At 39.0% G+C, this 24,089-nt stretch overlaps 1 protein-coding gene across 1 annotated transcript in view; it reads left to right on the top strand.

The window, feature by feature from the left end:
• The first annotated feature begins 7,099 nt into the window (after positions 1–7,099).
• The window catches only part of CCDC88C (coiled-coil domain containing 88C), an 86,787-nt gene continuing 69,797 nt past the window's right edge, over positions 7,100–24,089 (top strand). Inside the window, exon 1 of the mRNA XM_015631183.2 lies at positions 7,100–7,198. The gene's annotated coding sequence lies outside the window, so the exon portion shown is untranslated. The remainder of the gene's footprint in view (positions 7,199–24,089) is intronic.

Here is a 24,089-nt window from a genome sequence, read left to right as displayed (position 1 = left end):
TTAACAAAAAACAGTGGAGGAAAAAAAGCTCGGAACTAATCCAGTTCCATAATTCTTTAATTTCTTTTTCTAATCTTTTTGTGTGGTATTTGTGTTTTTTTTTTTTTTTTTTTTTTTTTTTTTTTTTGTTTTGTTTTTTTTCCTCCCAGTTGTCTTAGTTAATGCTACAGTGGAAGATGTGTGGCAGTTCAAAGAAGGAAATGAAAGTACAGTATCATATAAAGCTTTACTGGGAGGGTTTCATCTGAACTTTGTCTACTCTTGCGTAAACTTTGATACTAAATACATAATTTGGAAAAGCCTTTTAGTGCTACCTCTTTCCAGCGGCACTGTGAGACCATGTGTTGAGAGAACTTAGAAACTGGTTAAAAGATGGAGTGCTGAAAACACCCTAACATCGAATCGTTGTGAAGACTTGCACTATTTTTTTTAACCACATCCTTTCCTGTTGCTGATCTACTGTGCTGCATGCAGAGCCTGTTTTCTCTTTTCCCCGTATTTTATTTTAAATATTTTGAAATACATCTGAGAGAGTTTGTAGGGACAAGTATCTGGCTTTCAGAGAAGGAGACTGGAAGTCACTCAGTTTTGGTGGTGTACTCTCTTAAGTGACAGAAATCAATTGAAGCTGGACCAGTGATTTACAGTGTTAGTACAAGCATTTAAATGAAGAATTCCTATTAGAATCCTTTAAAATCTTGAGAAATAACATTAAGTCTGACAACTAGTGCCTCAACCACTCAGATATTCAAGTTTTGTTATCTTCTGGTACCTGGCTGCTCTATGTGAGAAGGTAATATTTTTTTCTTTTGATTTGATGTTACCAGGAGTGAAAATCATGAACTGGAGCTTAAATAGTGAAGCTGGGGAAAATCCATGATTCAGAACAGAACCCAGATCAGCCAGCACACGAAGATAACAAACTAGTGGTGTAAAATGTTAGCAGGCTAGAAGCTTCTTGTAAAGAGAAGGCATAATTTCCAGCATTTTTAAAGGAATAATTACACTTTAAAAAGATTATTTTCTGCAAATTAGAGCCTCAAATATGAACGTTTAGGTTCAGGCTTATAGCTTTCTGAGGCGTGGGAAATTGGCTGTTGTGTTTAGCACAGAGATGAACAACCTATCAAGAAACAACAGCTGAGTTGGCTGCAAGTTTAACCAAACTACACTTTATCTAATACATTTATATACTTAGATGTGCAATAGTTGTCTTATTTTGAAACAAGAAGAATTAACCGAATCATACATGAATTTATGAAGTTATGTGGCTTTTGAATGACTGTAGCATTGTTAGGAAAGTTTTGTTAGGTGGTGTGTGCAAATTTAAATATTTTTAATTTGCCATTGAACTATGTGTAAGGAGGTAAGAGTTATTAAAGTCAAGGGAGCAACTGAACAATGGTCTGGGGACAAGGAGAAAATGGTAAGATCTCATGGAAATAAAGAAGATAAGCATAGAGGCTGGCTGAGTGCAGTGACACTAGCTGGCATTTTGTCTGATCTCTTGTGATTGTGAGAGATGCCCTGGCATGTTTACTGGTTTTAAGCTGTGAGGTAAATAAGTTGGTGGGGCTTCGGTTTTTCTTTGGTTTCCCAACAAACATCTCTGCCAGTGGCGTTGCAGAAAGTGTTGGAGGTTCCACGAGCACCGTGGAGTAGGAGATTTTCATTATGCACAATCGGGCCTTTCCTCCCCCCCCCCTTTTTAGCAGTGCTTCTAGTGCTGACTAAAGAGATTGAAACCAAAAGCTTTGTACCAAGAGCCCAAGATTGTTTAATTTAGGAAGGATTGCAATTTCATTTGTGTATCCTTGCAAGGTGCTCAGGAGAGGTGCTGACTGACCTTTACTTTTCCTTGATTTTAACTTGGGAAATTGCAGTGCAATTACTGCTTACATGTAAGTCAGACAAGTTTTGCAAGGAATGTTTCTGCCCCACAAAGCTTTTAGAGTAAAACAATAAATGTGTTTCTAAAAATTCTTGCTCATCTATTTTTTTAAGTCCTGGTTTCTGAAGATGGCTTTCAGTGCTTGGTGGAGATTTCTTCCTGCTGAAATCCTATTAATGAGGGTCTTTGATAAATCTGGAACTGGATTTTCCCTGCTGTTATAGTGTTGATTGCTTGAAAGCACAGATGCAGGCATGCACACACGTGTAGAGAGCAGGGGGTGGCAGGGTGAAAGCTGGGCTCCTGATGTGGACAGCTGCCTCATCACTTGTGTGTGATTTCACTTCTAACTTTTTTATCCCTCTTGCCTGATTACTGGAATAGAAATAACAGGGCTTGCAAGATTGCATCTAAACACCAGGTGTGATGCAGTACTTTGCTGCAAATCAAGCTGTTTCTTTCAGTGAAAATTTCGAAAGCCAGATTCTTGGGAAATTCATTACTAAAAATACAACATATCTGCCCTGCAGCAAAGCAGATTTTAAGCTTAATTCAGGGAAAAAAAGACAGGTGGATCTGTGAAGAAATCCAGATATACCTGTTGAGTGGAGATTGCTGAGCGAAAGTAAGGCTTTAGCTGTTTGAGTCGTGGGTGGGCTGTAGGAGTTCAGTCAGCCCCTAATTTCTATTTTAATACTTCAGGTTTTCCCAAAATGCTGTCTGGCAGCTTTGGGTGGAGAAGATCTCAGCTGCTTTCTGTTGTGGTGTCAACGTTTTTAGGTGGTGGGTTCATCTCAGCAAGGCAGCTGTGTCACCAGAGAGATATGTGACAGCTATCTACTGCTTTTCCAGGCTGCCAGGTCCCTGCTGGCTCTGTGACAGGAGGTGAAAATAGGGCTGTGCCTTAACTTCATCCTCCTCAGGAATGAGCTGCCCCCAGGAATGCCAGCCCTGAATAAAATGTGGTTTGTTCAGGCTTGCCAAATGTAGCTATGGCACAAGGGCAGCGGGGGAACCTGGCCTGGGCTTAGGCAGACTGTAGTCAGTAGGACACCAGCTGTTGGGCTTTGCTGGTGATCCCTTTGCTTACTGGTGATCTCTAAAACAAGCAAGACTGTTTTTGAGAAAGCTGGGCGTTGTTTGGTTCTCAGCAGGGGCACCTATCTGTTAAACAAGTTAAATTTAGTAGCAAGAGTCAGACAGCAGTGTTTGTTTTCCCCACTTAGATTTTTTAAAAAAGACAAATGATTCTTCAAATAACTCTGTTGTAAATGAATGGTTTCCTTTGCCTGTGGCCTGCTCAAGTGTATATCCCAACCTGATCATGCATGAAGGACAACGTTGATTTTTGCAGACTTGCAGTACTGGCTGGATGTTCTGCATACAGAAATGTTTGTTAATCTTCAAAGTGGAACTGCTGTGTTTCAGGCTTGTGTTGCTGATGGATTTATGTATACCAGGTTAATGAGATTCTCTGCAGACATAGTTTAAAGAACTTTTTTCAGATGGCTTTTGTCACTTCCTGGTATGAAATTAGCACGTGGTGGTACTGTAATGACTGCCTTCAGTGTTACAGTTTTAGCTGTGGCATAATACCTACAAGCATAAGCAAATATTTCCTCCATTTGACTTCCCAAATAAAACTTCCTATATGAAATGATGTGGAGGTTTATGCAGACATGTGTTTTCACATTAGCTTGTTCTAATTCTTCTAATTGAAAATAGACTGCTTTTCTGTCAAAACATTTAGTAAACAGGAACATGTGTTAGGAATCCTACTGAAAATGCTATTTGTGTTAAAATCCTGTTATAACAACACCCAATAATAGGTTTTTCCATTTCAGTTGCTGTCATGGTTTGTGGTACCGTTGATCTATTGTCTTTAATTTAGACCATGTGACAGGACCAGCCACGTTGTGAGTGCCTGCTCCTCGTGGTTTGTAGCAGATGGCACCAATACCAGGAGATGTGCATCCACTTAATATAAAATTTTAGAATGTTATGTAGAAGTGCATTTTTCCACCATTTTCCAGGCAATTTAGGAGTCTGTCAGCCGTAGTGGCATTGTCTCACTTGATAGAGGAAGAGGTTGAATGGTGGGAGAGTAAGAGTAGCCTCAGTGTGGTGTATTTTTGTTTAGTGCCTTGCCTGCAGAGCAAAGTGCCACAGGATGCTAGGCCAGTCAGCCCCTTCTGGCATCTTGTAACCCTTGGGCCTGACTTGAGGGCTTTCCCCTTGCTCATCAAAATGGCTTGTCAGAAATTGTAGGAATGGGATTGTTGTTTTGAATTTTAAAATTTAAATAGGTTTTGTTACTTTTATGAATTGGTGACTTAGGGGATTGCATCGTCATGCACTTGTGTTGGTGGCCCCACGCCTGCTGAACTTGTCACTAGATCTGTGTCTCCTGACGCTCCCTTTCCTCTCTGTTCCTAGAAGACTTGTGAGAATGTACAAACTAGACAACTTCTTTAAAATATTTAGGTATATAGTGAGGTTTGAGACTTTGTTTCTATTTGGCTTGGGTTTGTGGAGTACTTCCGTATGTCACACCTTAGCCATGCTGTCTCAGTCTTATTTAGATAACTTTTTTGATCTTGAGAAGTAGGTGGTTTTCAAAAAAAAAGAAATGTAGTTTTCATTATATTTATGCGTGAGGGGAAGCGCAGACATCAAAGGACTGAAAAGGCCAAAGGACTGAAGTGGTGTTGAGGCATTTTTCAGGTATATCCAGATATGAATTTGTTTGGATTACCTGGTTAGTGTTGTGGAAAAAAAAAAATCTCTCTTTAATTTTCAATGTGATCTTTAGAGTTTCTTTCTGTAAAATTCTCAATGACCGAGTTTCACCATAGAGACAGGTGCTATAATGTACAAAGTGTGGTACCAACAACTCTGTCTTCTTTAGGATAAGATTGTCTTTAAGCACAGAAAGAAAAAACGGGATCTTGCTTGTTGAGAGGGAATTCTTCTGTTTTCCTGAGAAGACAAAAAGCTCTGTGGCAGTTTGAAGTGTAGGCTGTGCTGGGCTTCCACATCAGAGGGTCCTCTCTGAATTAAGCTGAGGTGCTGTGAGAAGTTGGTTATGCAACATGTTCAGAAAACATATTTTTGAGCTACATTCTATTTTCAGAAAAGCTTTTAACTCCTTTGTGATGGAGAAGTGGCAGGAGTGCCAGAGCTACTATGCTGTAGCTTGGCTGCTGGTTAAGAGGACCCTGAGGTCAGTGGCATTAAGGGCTCTTGGAGCAATCAATTACCCTTAACGAAGATGATAGGATAAAAGCTCTGGAATTGCTCCTGAGGGCCTGGTCCTGCTAGTGCTTATGTTCTTGTAACACAGTCTCCCCTGTACAAAAATGAGCAGATCTTGTCTAGGAAGTAGTTGTTCTGTCTTCTGTGCCTTTGAAAACTTCATCTAGGTCCCACAGTTCCACTGCTGCAGCCATTGGAGAAATAGCTTCTGTGTTCCTGTGGCTGGTCACTGTGTTTTGTGGATTTTTGCCCCCTTTTGTGCATTTCTGGGAAGGGCTGTGGAGTAGTGACTGCTAGCCAGTCAAAGATGTCACTTCCTGGCCGCAAACCTGGGCATACTGCCAGACAGTGACCAGTGGTGTGGCAGTGTGCTTCCTACATGAGCTTTCACATGGAAATGAGAACTGTAGGCTTGACCCTTCTGTTTGGCCAGCTTCTCTTTACTGAATGTTTCTTCCCTTTTAGCTTCCCAATTTGTTGTCATGGCCTTGCCTAAAAAAGCTTTGTCCAGCTTCCTCTGAAGTACAGCATCTGCTCAGAGAGTACTGAAGGCAAGGGTGCTGCCTGAGCTCAAGCCCAGGTGGCATTTATGCTTCTCCCTCACCGAGGATCCATCCTGTCAACTGTTACAAGCGTGTCTTCTGCACTCCTGTATCTGAGCAGCAGTAACATGGAATACTTACTACAGATTTTACTTTAAAAGCTGGTTGCAGTTGCCTCTTTTTGTTCTTTCATAATTTATTATAGTATAAATCTGTATACAAAATGGTTTGCTGCTGGAAAGGCTGTGTAGTGTCTTGCTAGTTTATGCCAGTATTGCTCATATGCTTAAATCCATGTACATAAATACCATGTCTGATGTTATCTGCTGTCAAGGCAGTTTTCTCTCATCTCTGAAATATCTAGGTATTTTTTCATACTTAGTCCCATAGCACTGCTTTCACACAAGAGGTTCTCTGGAATGGTTGTGCATTTAAGAAAAAAGTACAAACTCTTTGACATATTTATGTAAACGTTGGCAGATATATTTTAAAAATAAATACTGGATCAGTTCCTCTTTTATTTCCTTGTCAACGCCCGAGTTCAATAATTGGCCCTGGAAAAGCTGTGAATGGCTTAATTAACAGCCAGAGCAGAGCTCTGGGAGGCAGGTGTTTGGATTGTGTAGGAGTCTGCTGATAAGAGTCATTATTAGAGGGCAAACACAAAACTTTGATCTGTGCTATTGGCAGATAAAGATTTTCATGTGCCTTTCTTTTCAACTCAGCTCCTTAGAGTGTAGGGAGATGATCTGAAGGTGTACATTTGTATGCAATTATTTCCAGCTTTTTTCCTGTGTCTTATTTTTTATTTTAGAAATAAATTTCTTCAGGTACAATTTTGACTTGTTTCCAAAATCAAATAAAAAACTTAGCGTGTGTATGAGAGATCTGGTTAGATGATATGGGGGTAATAAGTGCGATATTATTTTTTTCCCTTCAGTTTATAATACATCTGGTCTTCACAGTTTTTACGGTAATCACTGATCAAGTATTAATACCCTCTTGTCATGAAACACCAAAGCTGAGAAAGGCATGATAGAATTTCCTAGACTTGCCTTTATTTGTATAAGGGAAATCCCATGTTATCAGAGACTGCTTTGATCTAGCTTGCACAAACTAGATATGACTTTTTTTTTTCAGGGAAATATTGGTAAGAAGGGAAGCTGACCTAAAATACTGTGTGGGTTGCAGTAGGGTACTTTGTGACATGCAGAATATATTTCCAGCTTACACATAGGTGCAGAGGTAATGAGTTTATTCTATCATGAATTAATGCATATGTACCCTGTATAATTGTCAGTGTATTTAATTAATAAACTTATCTTATTGAGTATTATTAATGTGTTAAGTCTTAATACTGGTTTAATTAGTAATATTTTTTGTTTTCTTCCTTTTTAATAGAGATCCTCGACCAACCAACCAACGTGTCAACAAGCACGTAAATAATGATACCTATCTTCGGGTTCAAAACCTGACCATCTTGATCAGAAACATTAAGACTTACTATCAGGTGAGATTTCTGCTCTCTGCTAATTAATCTGTGGTGCTGTACTGTTTTAGCTAGTGCGGGAGCTGGGGACTCAAAGAAGCTTGCTACAGGAAATGGAGAGGAAATTGTGTTTATGTAAAAGTACTTTCAGCCATGCTTTTTCTTCTGAAAATGACAGTACAGTTATCTTCTCCATCTATTCCTCATGGCCAGAGGCAGCTTCCTTGCCTTCCTTTTTTTTGTTTTTAAAGAAGTTGTCCTCAAAGACTGTCATAGCATTTGGAGATGCGTGTACTAAAAGGGCTGTTTTGTGGTAGGGTTGTGTATGTGAAGGGGTTTGATGAAATGGTAGTAGTGTTTCTAGGTATAAAACTTCATAGAAACAGGAAACCTTTTCTTAAAGGGGCTGCTAGAAAATAAAATTTTGATGAAGAAATGTTTTTAAAACTAGAACATAAACTTTAAATTGATAGGAAAAATCTGTGCTTAGCTTGAAGGTAGACTTTTTATATTCTGTACTTTGGTGTTCAAGCAGTTGATTGTTCAGAACCCCTCTAAGACAGAGAAGTGCAGGAATGACTGCAGAGTCTCACACTGCACTTGTTGGGTGTCATTCTTGACCTGTCAGTGTTCCTCGACTGTAAAAGTGCTCTCCTAAAACCAGAGTGGTGACAGCTGAGTGCTTTTGCAGAGTTGGCTGCTGCTGGAGAGCCATGGCACGAACTCAGGTACTCTAAATAGAATTTCTGTATGCACACTGTTGTGTATATTTGGACTTCTTAGTGAGGTGGTAACTGTTCTGCTGTTTCCTTCTATACATTTTTTGCCAGATTTGAATGCTGTGCAGTGTATAAACCAGGCTGAAACCACTTAGGATTGTTAAAATGCTTCTCTGCATGTCTTAATCATATAATGAAGAAGCCAGTTGTAGGAATTGATGTCAGTGTGTTTACCCTGGACATTTCATCTTTTCTGTATATATAGAAGAGACTGTGTATTGGTTTTGTCTTCAAAATACAGAAGAAATGTAGAGTAGTGCCTTTTCATGCCATTCTCTTCCAAAGCTTGCCTATGACTCTTTTATGTGATTGCTACAACTCTGATCCTGAACTTGCTTAGGGAAACCTGAGAGAGGCACTTGTGAAAAATGACAAAGTCAGATGCACTGTGTGACTCATCTGTGCAAGTTCCAGTAGCCTGCTGGGGAAACAAAGTAACTCAGGTTTGAGATGATGTAGGGGAGGATATCATGTATTCCTGAAGTTAATTGATCTGTGTCTCTTGAAATCTGGAGATGCTGATGAAATTTGATGTTGTTCTTGAGACTTGTGATTTCTAAGGGGAAATTCCATTTGGTCATAACTAGAGGCTGAAGTTTGGGGTTTAGTGAGTTGGTTTTTTTGTTTTATCTTGTTATTTCTGTAACTCAGTAAATAGTTTAAATACATATGGAGTCTACAAGATCCTAACTTTCTTCGTGCCCCTACAAAATTTACTGTCTGAGAGTCTGGTCCTTAAGGTGTTGAAGCTTTCATTCATTAACTGTTTGTTTGTTTGTTTGTTTGTTTGTTTGTTTTTTGTGTTTTTTTTTGTGTTTGGTTTTGTTTTTTTTCCTTTCTCAAAGCTGATACTCTGACTTCTTTTAAAAGTACCTGGAGCAAGACCAGAGTCAGGAAAAAAGAAAAGTGATTCAGAGTCATGTGTTATGTTGCTTGTTGACCTAGCTGTTGAGCTAATCCAATAAAGCTAGCAACAACTAAAATAGGTTAAGACACAGAAATTTCAATGGGAAACAGTAGCTGAGGCTTGCAGTAGCAGTGATGTTCCTATTGTAGTTCAGAAATTAAATACAGTGAATCTTGCTGCCTGAAGACTATATATATATACATATATATATACTGTATGTAAAGAAAGCAGTCGTGAGAGCTCATCAGTCTTTGTTGTAATTACATTTTCAGGACCAAATGCAAAGTTTAATTTTTTTTTTGTGGTAATAACATTATATAAGGAATTTACTTTTCCTTGACACAATCATATCTTCAGGGCAAATCCAAGGTCTTGATGTTAATCTGAGATTGCCTTTCATGTGGTGTGTGCAGCCTTCAACTTGCCATAGTCTGGGGGTAGTTGAGGCCATCTATGCTGTAATTGAGCTGTGTTAGAGATTGATGCTGAGTATAATGTTGCATCTGTACTCATGTCTCTGTTAGATGTTTGGTTCTTGTCATTTAGTATATGATTTAAGTAGGTTTTACTAGAGTTTTTTATAACATGCAATCAAATAGATGCTTTGAGATACTAAGTATTCTTAATAATTAAATATTGTTAGGCTACTCCTCTCCTGACTATTAGAGATTTTTTTAAACAGTCTGAAGTTGTGGGCATTGTTTAGTGAAGTAGTATAAATACATTAGCCTAAGTTAAAGTGAGGGTAGTGTCTTACTGACTGAAAATACATTTACAGACTGTCAGGGAAAAGCTCCTGACAAACAATAGGAACACAAGTCTTCCGTTGGCTCAAGAGAAACAAAAGCTCCTAAAAATACGATATTGACCTTGACATTTTACATTCCTCTTTGCTTAATGGACCGAAGTCAAGTTTGTGGCATAAATGCTGAATTTGGTGGACCAGATTGTCTAGAATGAAGCAGCATTTTAGTGAATCTTTTTTGAAGGATGTTGGTAGGTATGAAAGAATCCTTGCCCTTCTCTGTACTGGGCAGGAGCAATCAAGAGTGTGACATAAATTTATGGTACTGTAAACAGTATCTGAGGAAGGTGACATAAGTGCCTACTAAAATTAATGCTGATATTCAGAAGGTAGTTGACATTTCAGATCATGTAATTGTCCATTCTGTTGGTATCTAATATCAGATTTCTCATATATCTATATAGCTGATCTCTTCATTAAAGCAAAAATCTCATTAATACAGATAATACTACTTCAGAAAACAAGGCCAGATCTGATCCAGAAGCACAGTTACAAGTATTACAGTGTTGGCACTTTCCTGATCTCATAAGCTGAGAGTTTCTGCTGGAGATAAAGCATGAGCAAGCCAGGTTATTGGTGGAATTTGGGTTTGATTTAAGCTTTAAAGATCAGCCCCATATGTGTTTCACCAGACATAACTTTGGATGGGTAAGTGCAATGAAGAGGCCTTTTTTTCTGTTTGAATAACCTCTCTATTTTAGAAATTTGCTAACTTGTTAATTTACAATTTTCTGAAAAGTTGCTGTCTTGCAACTTTGACCTGCAGGAGGCTGTATTGCTGGTGGCTACTAAGAAAAACAATGTCAAGACTCTTAAAAGGGAGGACAACAGTGGTTGCTGCTGGCTTTGGTGGTTTTTATTTATTTGTTGGCTATGTGATACTTGTTACCAGTGGATACTGTGCAACATCTTTGTATTTCCCACTCTCTCAACAGTTGTACCTTTGCAGGTTTTATTGACTTGAGAAGGCCCCTCTTTTGAAACCAAATGTATGACTCATTTTGCTGGAGGATTTTATGAGCATTCAAGATAATGTCATTAATTGCATTTAATAATGGTTACACTACCGGTTCACTGGAGAAATGGCTGATCATAAAACTTCTGGAATTGGTGCTGTATCTTGGAAAAGGCTGAACACAGCAGAAAGTTTTCTTTGCTCATAGTGTGAAGTTTATGTAACTCTTCTTGCTCTGATTGAATTCCAATGCTTGTTTGTCTTTAAACTGAAAGATGACGGAAGAATGATAGAAAATCTGAAGGGTGTTAGTTCTCCCTTTGCTGTGTTGTAGAGAATATTTAAATCCTGTAGGTGCTGCTACTTGAAGATTCCATCTAAAAGCAGCACCTGATATCTGTAATGCTTGGATAATGTGCTCATATCTGTAGAGTTTTGGGAGCAGCCTATGGCATGCTGGCAGGAAAGCTTGAGCTGTCTTTATTGTGCTTCCTCTGCTCATGTATCAGTCTGGGTTTAATGTTTTTTTTCTAAGGTACTAAAAATCACTTTGATACCAATTAATAAAGGAGTTTTATGAAAGGGTCTGTTTTGAAAGCAGCTAGTTTCCTCACCTTCAAAAATGTCAGTAATCACTCCAACAGTATATCCTGCACTCTTAAGCAGAAATTCCTCGCATTTACATGAAAAACTTGAAGCTGCCAGAAGAAAATAATGTAATCATCCCTTGGCTATGTCTGGATGGGTATTATGGTCACATCTGGAGTATGTGGATGAAAAATGCTGGTGGAAGAAATGCTACAGTGTGGTGATGACTGTATTTTTGTTGCCTCTATTCCCTGCAGTTGTGGCCACTAAATACCTAGCAGATTACCTCATGTTTCTAAAAGGTCGAAAATATCTATTAAAAAAAAAATTGTACTGAGACACAATCCTGAGAAGAGCTGTGATTGTGTGGCATGTGCAACTTCAGTAAGAAACCCATAAAAACCCTTGGTGTTCTCATTAAAGTAAGGGGGTGTGAGTAAAGGGGAAGCAAATCATTCAATTTTTAGAGACTATATTACCACAATTCCTATTGTCTCCACCTAAATCACTTAGCTGGGCACAGAGATCATGGAAGGCAAGGATGCCAATCCTTGTCCTCCTTTTACTTCGCTGCTCTATACTTGTGTAAAGCAAGTACAAGCAGCAGAGTTTTTATCAGGTATGTTAAAAGATGTTAGCTGCCCAACAATTGCTGAGGCTGTTTCTAACCTCTGGAATACAGGTGAGTTTGTTTTTAGGTGGAGGCAAATACTGTTTTTCCCTGTGGATCAGCAAAGGTCTTGCAATACCAGCAGCTTCCAGATCAGTAAACAACCCCCACTTCTGTAGCTGAAGCACTGGGTCGGGTTTAGAGCTCTTAGCTGAACTGCAAAGAGGAATTCAAATTTGGAGCTCCAGATTTGGGCACAGCCTAGGGACTGGTGACTGTACTCAAGCTATAAATAAAGTTCTGGAAGTAGCAGTGTCCTTCTGTGTGAGCTGGAATCTTTCCCTACTAGGCAGGCTACTTCTAGTGGGCTAGTAATCTAGTCCTTAGCAAAGTAAACAGCAGAATGCAAAAAAATGCACATAAATGCACTCACCTGGAAGTCAAAAAAGTATTTTTCTGTTCTTAGGGGGAAAGTTTGTACCCCTAATGCCCTATGGAACTACTTTTTGATAGCTTTGATAATTTGACAGATTTAAGCTATACCGTGCCTGAGTGACTGCTTTTCTTTGACTCCTGTTCCCTAGGGAACAGTTTTGGCTTAAGGACAACCTTTCTTCATTTTGAGCTTTAAATTCTGAAATTATTAACAGAGTGTCAGCTTTCTCATGAACAAGGTATCCAAAGCTTCAACAGAAACTGTTTAATTCACATGCTTTGCTGATCTCATTCACGCCTAAGTGCCGTTCTCTCCCTTTTCTTTACAGCTGAGTGGGCTGTATTCATAGAGTTTCCAAAATTTTCTGCATTGGCAATTGTACTGTTGCACCTACCACAGGTAGTGTGCATGTTCTTGTGGCCTGAAGTTACAGATGCCCAAAGCAGCAACAGTGAGCAGCCATGAAGCCTCTGTTTTTCACAAGTCTACAATAAATAAACAAGCTTCTATGACAAATAAGTTATTTGTAAGGCACAATTGTAGGGGTGGTCTGTGTTTCAGTAAGGCAGTGGGCCTTTCAGGACTTGAGATTCTGCCACTGGCACAACCTGGAGTAGAACCTTATTAGCTGTGTATTTGCTTCTGCTTCTGTTCTTCATTAGACTAGTAGTTAGTTTAAACTTGCTATGGGCACAAACTGTCTATATGGATTTATGCAGTACTGAGCTTAATGGAGCTTTCTTGGTCTGGCAGTGACAAAAATGTTTTGAGTTAGGCTTTCTCTTCTGCAGGAGAATGATCATGAGACATGGTTGGGTGTAAGACTGGTATTGTCCAGAGGGAATTGTGAAGACATTCACTTACTGTGGTGGTGGGTGCAGGGCAAGGGAACGACTGACCTTGGTGCAGCCATTCTGGGAAATGCTGAACCAGTGATGTTAGTCTTTGATTTAGTTCTTCAGCTGAAAATATCTACCACTCTGCTGCAGTGAACAAACACAAGAAGCACAAAAATCATGGTAATTATGTGTAGGTCCTGTTATCAGGTATTTCAATGGGAAAGAGGCAGACAGGTGATTCATCACTAACAGCCAGACTGTCTGATGCTTTGTTAGTGAAAATTGTCTTGATCATTTCCAGAAGAACTAAACAAACATTTCTGCTTCAGAGTTGAAATAAGTTTCTGCAGAGATCAGTTTTAAATGTTCCCAGGCTGGTGAGAGGTACCATTCCAAGTGACTTAGTGTGCTGTTGGACACCTGATTGAGATTACTGGTTGTGATTCTAGGAAACATTTGGCTGATAGATTGAATTCTATCTGGAAGCTGAAGGGTTGACTGATTTTAGAGACATGTTTTTTTCCCTTAAGGCTCTATGTGGATTTCAGTGCAGAATGAAATAGTGACCTCAGAGAGATGGAAGAGAATGGGTTGACTTTTAAACTACTTTTTTCCTGGAGCTAGAATGTGGGAAAGGGCAGAGTAGCCTGACATATGTCTGCAGTCTTGTCTTTGTTTTTCTTAATAGGCTAGAGGGGTGTGAGTATATTGTGCAGACAAATGAAGAAACTGAGCCAAGAAAAGAGAGTAGTGCCCTAAAATACAGTGGCAGATGGAGGTGACCTGTAAAATTTTACAGTATGGAATAGCTGTTTGGTTCCCACACAGCAGTATTTATTTAACCTCTGACATGTTAATTGAGAGCAATTCTTGGGATGTCTGAACTGCAGAACACATCCACAGTATCCTTCATATGGCTTAAAAAAGAATAATCTGAGAGTGTGTGTGACTTTCCTTAGTGAAAGCCAAGGTCTGATGTTAATCTCCTTGACTATTGCTGTTATTACCAATGCTAAAGCCACAGAATATTTCAGTCCCCTGTTACATATGTATTTTTGGATATTAGGTTTGAGATGTAAGTCACTGTTCAGACAGCCATGTTCAGTCCTGCTGCCTCAATTTTGGGCAAATGCTCTATTTTTGTCGGCTGAAATTTTGCAAAAGGGTGAATTAAGTTTTGTAGAGCCTACCAATTTTGGGTAAGTTAGAAAATGGTCTTCATGCCACTTACAGCTGAAAATAGTTTTGAGGTTAATTTTTTGCTAAAACACAGTAAAAAAAATTAAAGCTAAAGTTTGCTTTATTGCCTGTGTTTCTGTAATGAGTTCCATGTCATTTAGTACTTTTCATTAAAATGTCTTTAAAGAGAGAAGATGAATTCCACAAATGTATAAAGTATTATTGCCAAACAGTCCCATAATTGCATACCAGTTCCCAAAGCAAATAACTTCTGCTCTTTAATGGCAGGTAGTAAAGAAAAGTGATTTATATTCTTATTTTGTTGGTGTGTTCTGCCTGTTAAAGTGTTACTTAACCTCAATGAAAGCGACACTGGATTGTCACATTCTGTATTGTGACACACAGGGTTCAGTCCACAGTCTTGATTTCACACAACTCTGACTTCAGATTAAGATTCGATGTCCTGGCTCATTCCAGGCAGTGATCTGTGGCCCTGTGGTGTGGAGCAAGCAAAGGTGTCTCTTTGTGCCTGTAACTCAGCTGGCCTTGGCTTTCCACTCAACAGCATCCTAGTTCAGCTTTTAATACAAAGCTCTGTAATGAGCTTTCACCTTTTTGTACACTGTTCTTTTTAATAGCTTATTAGACCTGTAAGCTATTCTTCCACAGTGTATTTTCATCTGAGACAGGTATTTGAGATGTCTTTTAAAGCAGTGCTTCACTGTCCTTTTGGAGGAGTGTCAGGTTTCAGAATGGTGTGAGAGATCTTAGATCTAACGCAGAGTTTTATTTACTTTTAAAACTTTTGTGGCTTGTTGTAAAGGTCTGCTTGAGTTTGTTGACCTCCTGTACTTTTGATAAATGTGAGTTCTCTTGGGCCAAGAAATCCACATGAAGGTTGTGGAGACACCTACCCTGGTTAGGAATTATGGGATTTACCCCACTGAGCGGGTCACTGGACCTGAGAAAGTCACAAACCTGGGGACAGGAGGGAGTTTGTGTGCTAGTTTCTCTGCTGAAGGTAACTCACAGGAAAGGGGAAATGTCCTATTTTATATAGTGTATGGACTTTACACCAATGCAATCTAAGGAAGGCACCAGCTCATGAATGCACAGAAATTGAAACGCTATCACTTCCGCATGCATGCATGCATCTCCCATTTGCACACATGTTGGTTTTTGAAGAGAAGGATTTATAAAATGAGCAAACTCTAAGGAGCAAATAAAGCAGCAAATTAAACTATGTGCACATTATACTTCGAGTAAGCAGAATGACTTTTTGAAATAGCTGTTTAGATGGCCTATTTGAATATGAGCTGTGTGAGCTTGTGCCTCTCTGTTTTCTGTTATGGTTAAGAGACGGAGTTGAAGGAGAGTGAAGTGTTTAAATTCTGCTGTGTCCTCATATGGCCAGTAAAACTGCCTAAATAAAAATCTGCTCAGCAGACAGAAATGGCCCCTGTGGACCTGCCGCTATCTCTTCTCTTTCATAATTGGCGTTATTAAAAGTCTCTAGATGTTTATTTAATTTGTTTTTTAGACTTAAATGACATCATTTGTGTGTGTTAGGTGATCAAGATAACATTGATAGACATCTGCTCCTTTGGGAGCTGGTAGGAAAGACTTGTCTTAGCACAAACAAAAAGTATTGTATGAATTCCATTTCATTTTCACAGGACAGGAAAATATTTATTTAGTGGGTTGTTTATATTATTCAACTACAGTAGGTGATGCTCTTTCTCTAAAAAATTCACCTTTATTTACCTTACATTAAAAAGGTAAAAAAAGGACTTCAAAAACATTGAAGTTGTTTGCTGTATGTATAAGAAGCAAAAGAAGATAAGTGGAACCTTAAGAGTAGTTCTTGGGTGTCTTTTTTTTCCTTTTTTTTTAATGATGCTTCTATTAGAAAAGTATTTGCAAGGGAGTGTAGCACCAAATGTGTATCCCAGAAAGACCTGTTAGTGTGCAGTATGTGTTACAGGAGGGGAGGTTTGTGCTGAGTTTGATGCCTGGGTCATTTTGGAGCAGCTGTGTTACAGTAAAGCTAAATGACTGGGGTCCCAAGGGAGGCAGGATCATTTTTTGGTAGAAACTGGAAGGAGGTGAATTTCTTTTAGGATTTTTTTATACTATAGGCAGAACTACCAAGTTTGTTAAAAATGTTCTTTTGTCAGGATGAAGTTTTGAAGAAACATCATCAGTTCCAGGAAGCAGTTACTCTAAAAGTAAAAAACACTTCACTTGAAAAAACCCCAAAACAAACCAAGCATAAAAAAATTAAAAACTATAAAAAAAACCCAAGCAAAACCAAACCAACAAAAGCCACCCCTCCAACAAAAACTGCAGTCACCAAAGAACCCCTATAGCCAAACCCCTTCTAATCTGACTACTAACCTGTTTGCATTACTTGGAGTCTCTCAAGGCTGTGTAGTTACTTCAAAACAAAACAATTCAACTACAAGGAGTTGCCTCTTTAAGGTAATAAGTGTCTCAAGGTCACTTCTTTAATGTTGATACTTTAAAAAGTGAAAGAAAACCCCCAACAACCAAACCAGATAAGTCCCACTCTGTCTTCTGTGTTTTCCTGAATATGCAAAAGCTGTGTGTCAGTATTGAAAGCTTCCTCTTTGTTTTCAGAGTTTGTGGCAAATGCTTATCTGAACAGCATGTGGATGTATCTTTACAGTTTTACATGCAGAAGGAATAATTCTGTAGTAGAGGACCACAAAAGCTGCCATTATTAGAAGCCTTGCTTACACTTCAGTGCTCTGGCACTTAATCTAGCTCCCAGCTTTCAGTCATGCAGAAGAAACTAAACCAGAGTGCTCTAATTCTCAAACTTGGTTGAGCTGTCTCACATTTCTTCCAGTATGCATTTCCTTTGTAGCCTGAGCCAAAGTCTTGATTGGAGAGGTGATTTTCATCCCCCTTTTTTCACTTAGCCCGTTCTTTTTTTATAAATTGCTAGATCCAAATTCTGTGCAATTGAAGGGTTCAGATTTCAAATAATTTGTTGTTGCTTGAAGATTTGTCTTCCCTTAGACACAGCTGCAGTTTGGCCTTTTGTTTCCTAAAGCATTTCAGTTAACTTGCAATTGTCCTTTCTTTGTATGCCTTAGGAGCTGATTTTTAGTGACACTGACTTGAGAGACTAGAGGTGTGCTGAGCATCTTGCATATCAGGGTCTTCAAACAGTTTTGCTTTGATACTCTTGTATATTGTGGGACCAGAACTGTCTTGCCAGATTGTGATTTGTTTTGGTTCCTCTTGACATATTGCTAGCATATTGCAGCTTTTACCAGTGTCAAAGTATGTATCACACTTTTTCAGTGCTTAGATGTTTCGCAGTGTTTATGGCAGCCATTTGGGCATCTGCAGAAGATACACTGGCTTGCTTTCCAAGTCTTGAGCTTAGCAAGACGCCTAATTTTGGAGGCTTTGAGTGCTCTGCCAAACCTGCTGTAAGACAGACACACACAGATGAGAGAGCTGAGTTGGCATGAGAGAGTAAAAAGCAGTTGTTTTTCTAACCCAGTAAACTGCTGTGCTCCTCTAGCACACAGACTTTGAAGTCCGCACTGTCACCCATTTGTAAAGGATGGCTTATTTAAAGCTTCTTTTCAGTAGGCTTTTAAACAAGTAGAAATATACTCATAATCGAGCAGATATAGAATCATTACCAACCATATTATTATAACTCTTGAGACTCTAAAGGAATAATCTTAAATACCAAATATGTGAAAAAAATCCCAACTTCAACAACAAAAAAAACCCAAACCCACAGGTCACTTTGATCTTACTGATACTCATGCAAGTCTCTCCCTTCAGGTTGCATAAATCTTAATTCCCCCAAGTATTTTGTAAGTTAAGAAAGTTAACGGTGAAGAGTGATTTATTTTTAGTTAATTAAATGCCACTGAATGGTGCTCAAAGCACAAATAAATTCCTGATCAACTGTTTTTTCTGTAATAGGTAGCATATAATTCCCAGCTTAAAACTTAAGCAGTAACTCAAGTAAAATATTTCAGCTGCTTCCACCAACTATATTTAATATGCAAAGGAGGTGAGAAGCAGATTGGCCTTCAGCACATTTCTTTTAAATAAGCTTTTCTATGTGTGATAATTTTGAATTAGTGAATCTGGGATTTTAAAGCAGCTGTCTGACCAGTGTGCCAAAGGAGGTTATCAGGTCAACACTAGATTTAAGTCATTATAGTTGTGGGGGGTTTTTGTTCTGTGTGGGGTTTGTTTATTTTGTTTTTAATGTATAGTGTTGCAGTTTGAGTAGTTTGTGTAACTGATTAAGAGCTGCTGAAAGATCTATCTGCCTAAGCAGAGGCTAGGAAATACTCGGTCCTTGTTTTTCATCCCCAAAACAAAGCCATATTAAAAATTAAATCTCACACATACGTCTTCTTCCCCCATAAATTTATAACAAAGACTAGCTTTCTGAACTGTGGGTTTCATTGCACTTGTGTGTGTAGTTTTTGGGGTAGTGGTTGGGGTTATTTTCTTCTGTTCTTAAGAAAGAGTAAATCCACTCTGCTGGTATATGCTGTGAACTTGCAGTTTCTTCCTTGTTTATCCTCTTTGGTACCAGTGATGGGGAGTATTTCACTGCCACAGTGTTCTTTTGTTGGGGTGTTGTCTTTGCTGAGATGATAGGGAATGGGTCCTGCCTAACCTGGTACCAACAAATTGTGAAAGGGGCAAGCGTGCAGATCAGGAGAAATGTACCTGGAGCTCCTTTCATCTCCAGAAATAAAGATTTCTGGTAATGTCAAGTTAGTCTGAGTTACAATGAAGGGTGCTCGAGTGTAAAGAGAGATTAAACTGCAAAAATATACTGCTTAGTATTTCATACTGGTCAGCTCAGATATGTTTGAGGTGTTTAATGTCACACTTGTTTAATACTTCAAATATCTGTTTGATTCTACAGCAACAAAAATTACCTATGAGTACATATGATGGATTTTGAAACGATTTTTATGCATTGTAATAATTTGGTTTTCATTGTTGTCTTATTGCACTTTCAACTAGGACTCGGATTTCTTTTGAAGTCCTTCTTCCTCTTTCCTACCTTTTTAACTGTCAGATGAAAGTTTAACTTGTCCCAAATTAATTTATTTAATTAAAGATTTCAGGCCACTTGTAAGAAAAGAGGTAGTTCCACAAAATGAGAAAAGGTGGTATTGAAGTACGTCTGTGCGACTCAAGTGAGATAAGTTAAGGACATGAAATAAATTAAATGGAACATTGGTCAGAGGAAAAGACCCTAGAATATTTGCACTCTAAATGTTGATAGGTTTACCTGGAAGAAGGGGAAAAATCTGAGATACAATCCCATTTGCTGGATTTGACCATTGAATCTTTGCTTTATTGATAGGTAGATCTACTGGTGTTGATGGTGACTTTGACTTCCTTAAAGCATGAATCTGTACAAACTGAAATGTACAGCTTCTCAAATTCCTAGACCTTGCAGCACAAACCTTCTGTCAGATGAATACCAGGTTCTAAGGACTGGTTTTCTGTCTGTTGGGTGTATTGTGACTGTGCTGGGCACAAAACCTTTCCAGCTGGGCTCATGTGGGGTAGGGCACAAGACCTCAGGCAGTAGGGACCATGCCTGGAAGCAGAGACCCTTGGTATTAATTACTCCCTCTGTATGCGAAGAAGCATTCAAATATCATGATGGAAGTGCAGTGCTTTTTGCTTGGTGTTACAGGAAGTCTCCTAGAAGGGTCTCCTTCTAGACTCCTTCTGCTAGTCTTAACTTAGAAAAGGATTTTAAAGGATTTTTAAATTTTACTAAGCTGTGATGCAAATCTTAAGGCCTTATGGAAGCTGTGTGTTCATAAAAAAGGCAGTATTTTGTTAACTGAGATCAGCTCACTGCATTTATTGAGGGGAGAGGGAGGTTATTTCACTGTTAGTCAGTTTAAGCACTCCCAGTTTGTTTAATCATCATTCTCTCTCTGTGATACAGGCCCTTTTGAGTTCCACATATTTGGCATGTGCAGCTGCTGCTCTATCAGAGAAGTTATGAATGAGGTGAACTGATTTCCTGACACTTGGGACGCCATTGAAGTTTGTGCTTAACAGAACAACCATACTGAGTAATGTAATACAATATTAAATACACAGCAGCCTAAAATAATTTCTATTTGCAGAGTGGAGCCAAGCCTTTTTTGTTTATTTTTTTAGCATATCATCAAAACAACTATTAAAAGGGAAAAATAATAATTAAAAAAAATTATTGTCCTTCCAAGGAACCAGCTAGAAGGGGGTAGAGTTTAACTACTACCTCTCACCTTTTTAATGACAAGTCATTAATTTTTCTTTGATATTCAGAGCAAGTCTGTTCCAGTTCCCAAGACACAGGCTGTATGCCCTTGAGGAGTAAAGCAATTAAGAATTACAAGGAGTATTATGTATTGCAGAAATAAGCAACCTGCTGAAATAGTAACCTGCCATGTGCTCCTAAGTCTCTCTGTATGAATCAGGGCTTTAAAGTGGTGACTGATACATGAAGAATATGTCATCTTTGAGATTAACAGGACAGCTGCACTTGAGAGGAGGAACACATTTATTTTCATGTTCTGTAACACTGACCTTCCTTCATGCACGAAGATTCAGGCTTGAGTAACCACCTAAACTGCTGCCACAGTCCTTGAGATAATATTGCTCTTCTGGTGAGACAAAGCAGGCTACTATCAGGTTTAGCTGAACATACTTCATTGCACTGTAGCTCTAGTACCACAAACTCTCAATTCCTGACTGTATAAACTGCCTGGCATTCTTTCAGAGACTTCCTCCGTTGCAGAAATAGGCCATTTAAGTTAGTCTTGCTTTCTTGGGTAACTGGTCTCTGTAATGATTTCTCTAGCTTTCTCTCAGTTGGACAAGTAACCCTGGTTCTTAGGATGTTTTAATACCCCATGGTATAGCAGTACCTCCTGGTATGGAGTAGTGTCTCATTCTTGGCCACTGGATTTTATGCCGACTGGTTTGGGAAGAGCTTGGGAAAGCAATAATTCACTTTGAAGAATTGCTGTGGATCTGTATTTCACATCAGTCTGAACTCAGGAATTTAAACACTGTCTTCTATATTAACCACTGGACTGCTGTTCCTCAATTATATACATGTGAAGAGCAGAACACTTGATGAGGCAGATGGACTGGAAACACATCAAAGTTTATTAAAACATACATCAACATTTAATAAAAAAATTGCCTAGTGAAAAAAGTTAGTGTTAATTAAAGAATTTGTGATTATTAAGAGTTCAGAATCGAAAGTTCATGTTGCTTGGCTGCCAGATCTCACAAAAATAAATTGTGAGAGGTCCAAAGAGGGAGGGCTTACACATCTGACTCTATATAACTGAGATATTTTTAATCCATAATGAGGAGTGGTGTGTTACAAAGCAGTGGAAACCACTTTGCATTGTCTGCATTCATAAAGAGGTGCTCATTAAAAATGCACTTTTAGTCACCACCTGTTATTTGTTTAATTTGGTGCTTTACTGCAGCGCTGTATTATTTTTGTCATCTTTCTTTTCTGAAGCACATTATTCATCACTTTGAACCATATGGCCAGAAATACATTCTGAACATCTGATTTCTGTACTGACCATTCCCTGAGGAAAAAGCCTCGTGTCCATGTTTATGACCGACCACCGAAGCCTTTCCTGTCATCTTTTCATGAACATTTCTTAACCTTTTGCATACTAAAGATGCAATTAGGAGATTCACAGCTGTGATGCTACAAGGCAACAAGGGGCTTGCACTTGATTAGGCAGAAAAGGCCTCTCTGCTCAAATTCATAAATAAAAAACAAGTATTATGGGAACAGGGGAGAGCTTTCTGCAGGTCCTGTGTTCTCCACTTCCCTTTCCCATGGCAGCAGGTGCCTTCTGAGGGGGGTGTGTGCAGCGAGGTGTGCAATGACCTGGCTGCTGCTTGCTGTGGTAGCCTTTACTCTTTCCTTGCCTGGGGTGATACCCAAGGGTCGCCCCTGGCAAAATTTCATAGAAACTTGTAAACAAGTTTGATTCTTCTGGATTAGTCTCATAAAAATCAATATGAAAGACGCCTGTGGAATTGTTTTAATTTGTTTTCCTTGTCTACTCCAAATGTTCTGTAATGTACAAGCATAACTGGAGATAAAGAACCCCATTAAATGTGCTGCAGCCCTGCATTTCAGGACTCTGGCTTTATTGACTGTGCATATCTCCTCTGTTTGGAGATAAGATGTTGGCATGGTGCTGTCTCCCACTTATCTTTTGTGATAGCAGCGTGTCCGGTAATGCTTGCATGAGCTGTGCACTCTGAACAGGGCATGTGTGCAGTGTACTACAGTGAATTTTTCCTTTAATGGAGGGCAATGGAATGAATAGATGGCAAAGTGTCCTTTTCTTTCAGTCTGGTGTGAAATCTTGTATTTAACATGGCTAGTGGGCAGGTTTCATTCTTATTCTGGCCTGAGCACATATCAAAAACCTGCCATACAACCTGGTGTAATCAGCAGTCTGCTCACAGGAGGCCCTAAGTTTGAAACAGCAGGAGTTTTGCAGCTTGGAGCTGAATGGTGTTGGCAGAGCTGTTTGAAGAAGTTTGCTTAGTTCCTGCCTGCATTGTGCTGAGCCAATTTCAAAGGGCCTGTTGCCTCTACCTCGTGAGAATGACTTCCAGTCAAAATTCACAAGGAATCATGTATCTACTAGTCTGAAATGCAGCAAATACTCTTTTTATTTTCAGTTGTGCCTGTTTTTGTACTGCTGCTTAGAAAGTAGCATCAGTGAATACAAATTTAGTTTGGGGGAAATTCTGGTCTTTACTACTGTGTGCTGATGTTCAACTTGGCAGATCTGCTTATTTCCACTATCAAAAGAAATTGCTTCATTTGGAGGTTCGAACTAAAATGGTGGATTTTAGCACCCTATATTTACTGTGTATCTTAATGTGGTGGAAATACAAACTTTGTGTTATGCTGACATTTAGAGGAACAGTGGATTTGGGTATGGCATCTGAGGTGCCTGAGAACCTAGATTTGTGTTAAGGTACTGTATTAATAGTTGTTGGATTTCTCTGATTGCTTTCTCCAGGTAGCAAGCTTCTATTTCTCCCTTTATAATTTGTGGGAGCTGAATGTTTTCTGAGCACCGTGAAGTAAGACCATTAGTTTTGATGTCCAGCTTTAAAATGCAGACTATCACTATAGGTTTGAAGAGCACAATTTGTTTTACTGTAACATTCTTTTGGTGAGTGACTCTGCCAGTTCCCATAGGGCTCCAGTTTCTGATCAGCCATTCATCACTGAACTAATTCATGGTACTCTGAGACAAACAGGTTTGTCAGAGTAATTCGATGCCTCCACCAAAGTATGTTTAAACAATGATGCAGAGCCATTTTAATAAGTTATGTGAAAAGCTGCTACTAAACCAGAATAAGATAGTCCTTACTCCAGCATTTAACATTGTTGTCATTCCAGAGTTTGCAGTGGAGCTCACATGGCTCCTTTTCCTGTTTTATAGTGGAACTCCATGCCAAGGTTTTGTACTTTACCGAGGTGAAGGGTGTAAATACTGTCTTTGTAGATAAAAATATTGCCCGTACTACATTTTCCTGATTGTAGTGTCTCTTAGAATTTCATTGGAAGCTGCTTCTAGGAATCGGACTTCTTCTGGACCACCAAGGAGGTTCAGGATGTTTTGAGTGCTGCTAGGCTTCAATCTGGTGCTCAGCAGATGTAACAGCATAAACTTCTACAAAAGCATAAGCTTTTGTATAACCCATATCTTCTGAAATACTA

The sequence above is a fragment of the Parus major genome, chromosome 5 (assembly GCF_001522545.3).
Source record: "Parus major isolate Abel chromosome 5, Parus_major1.1, whole genome shotgun sequence".
Classification (NCBI taxonomy): Eukaryota; Metazoa; Chordata; class Aves; order Passeriformes; family Paridae; genus Parus; species Parus major.
The sequence above is the reverse complement of the archived record's forward strand: the minus strand, read 5'-3'. Positions and strand labels throughout refer to the sequence as shown.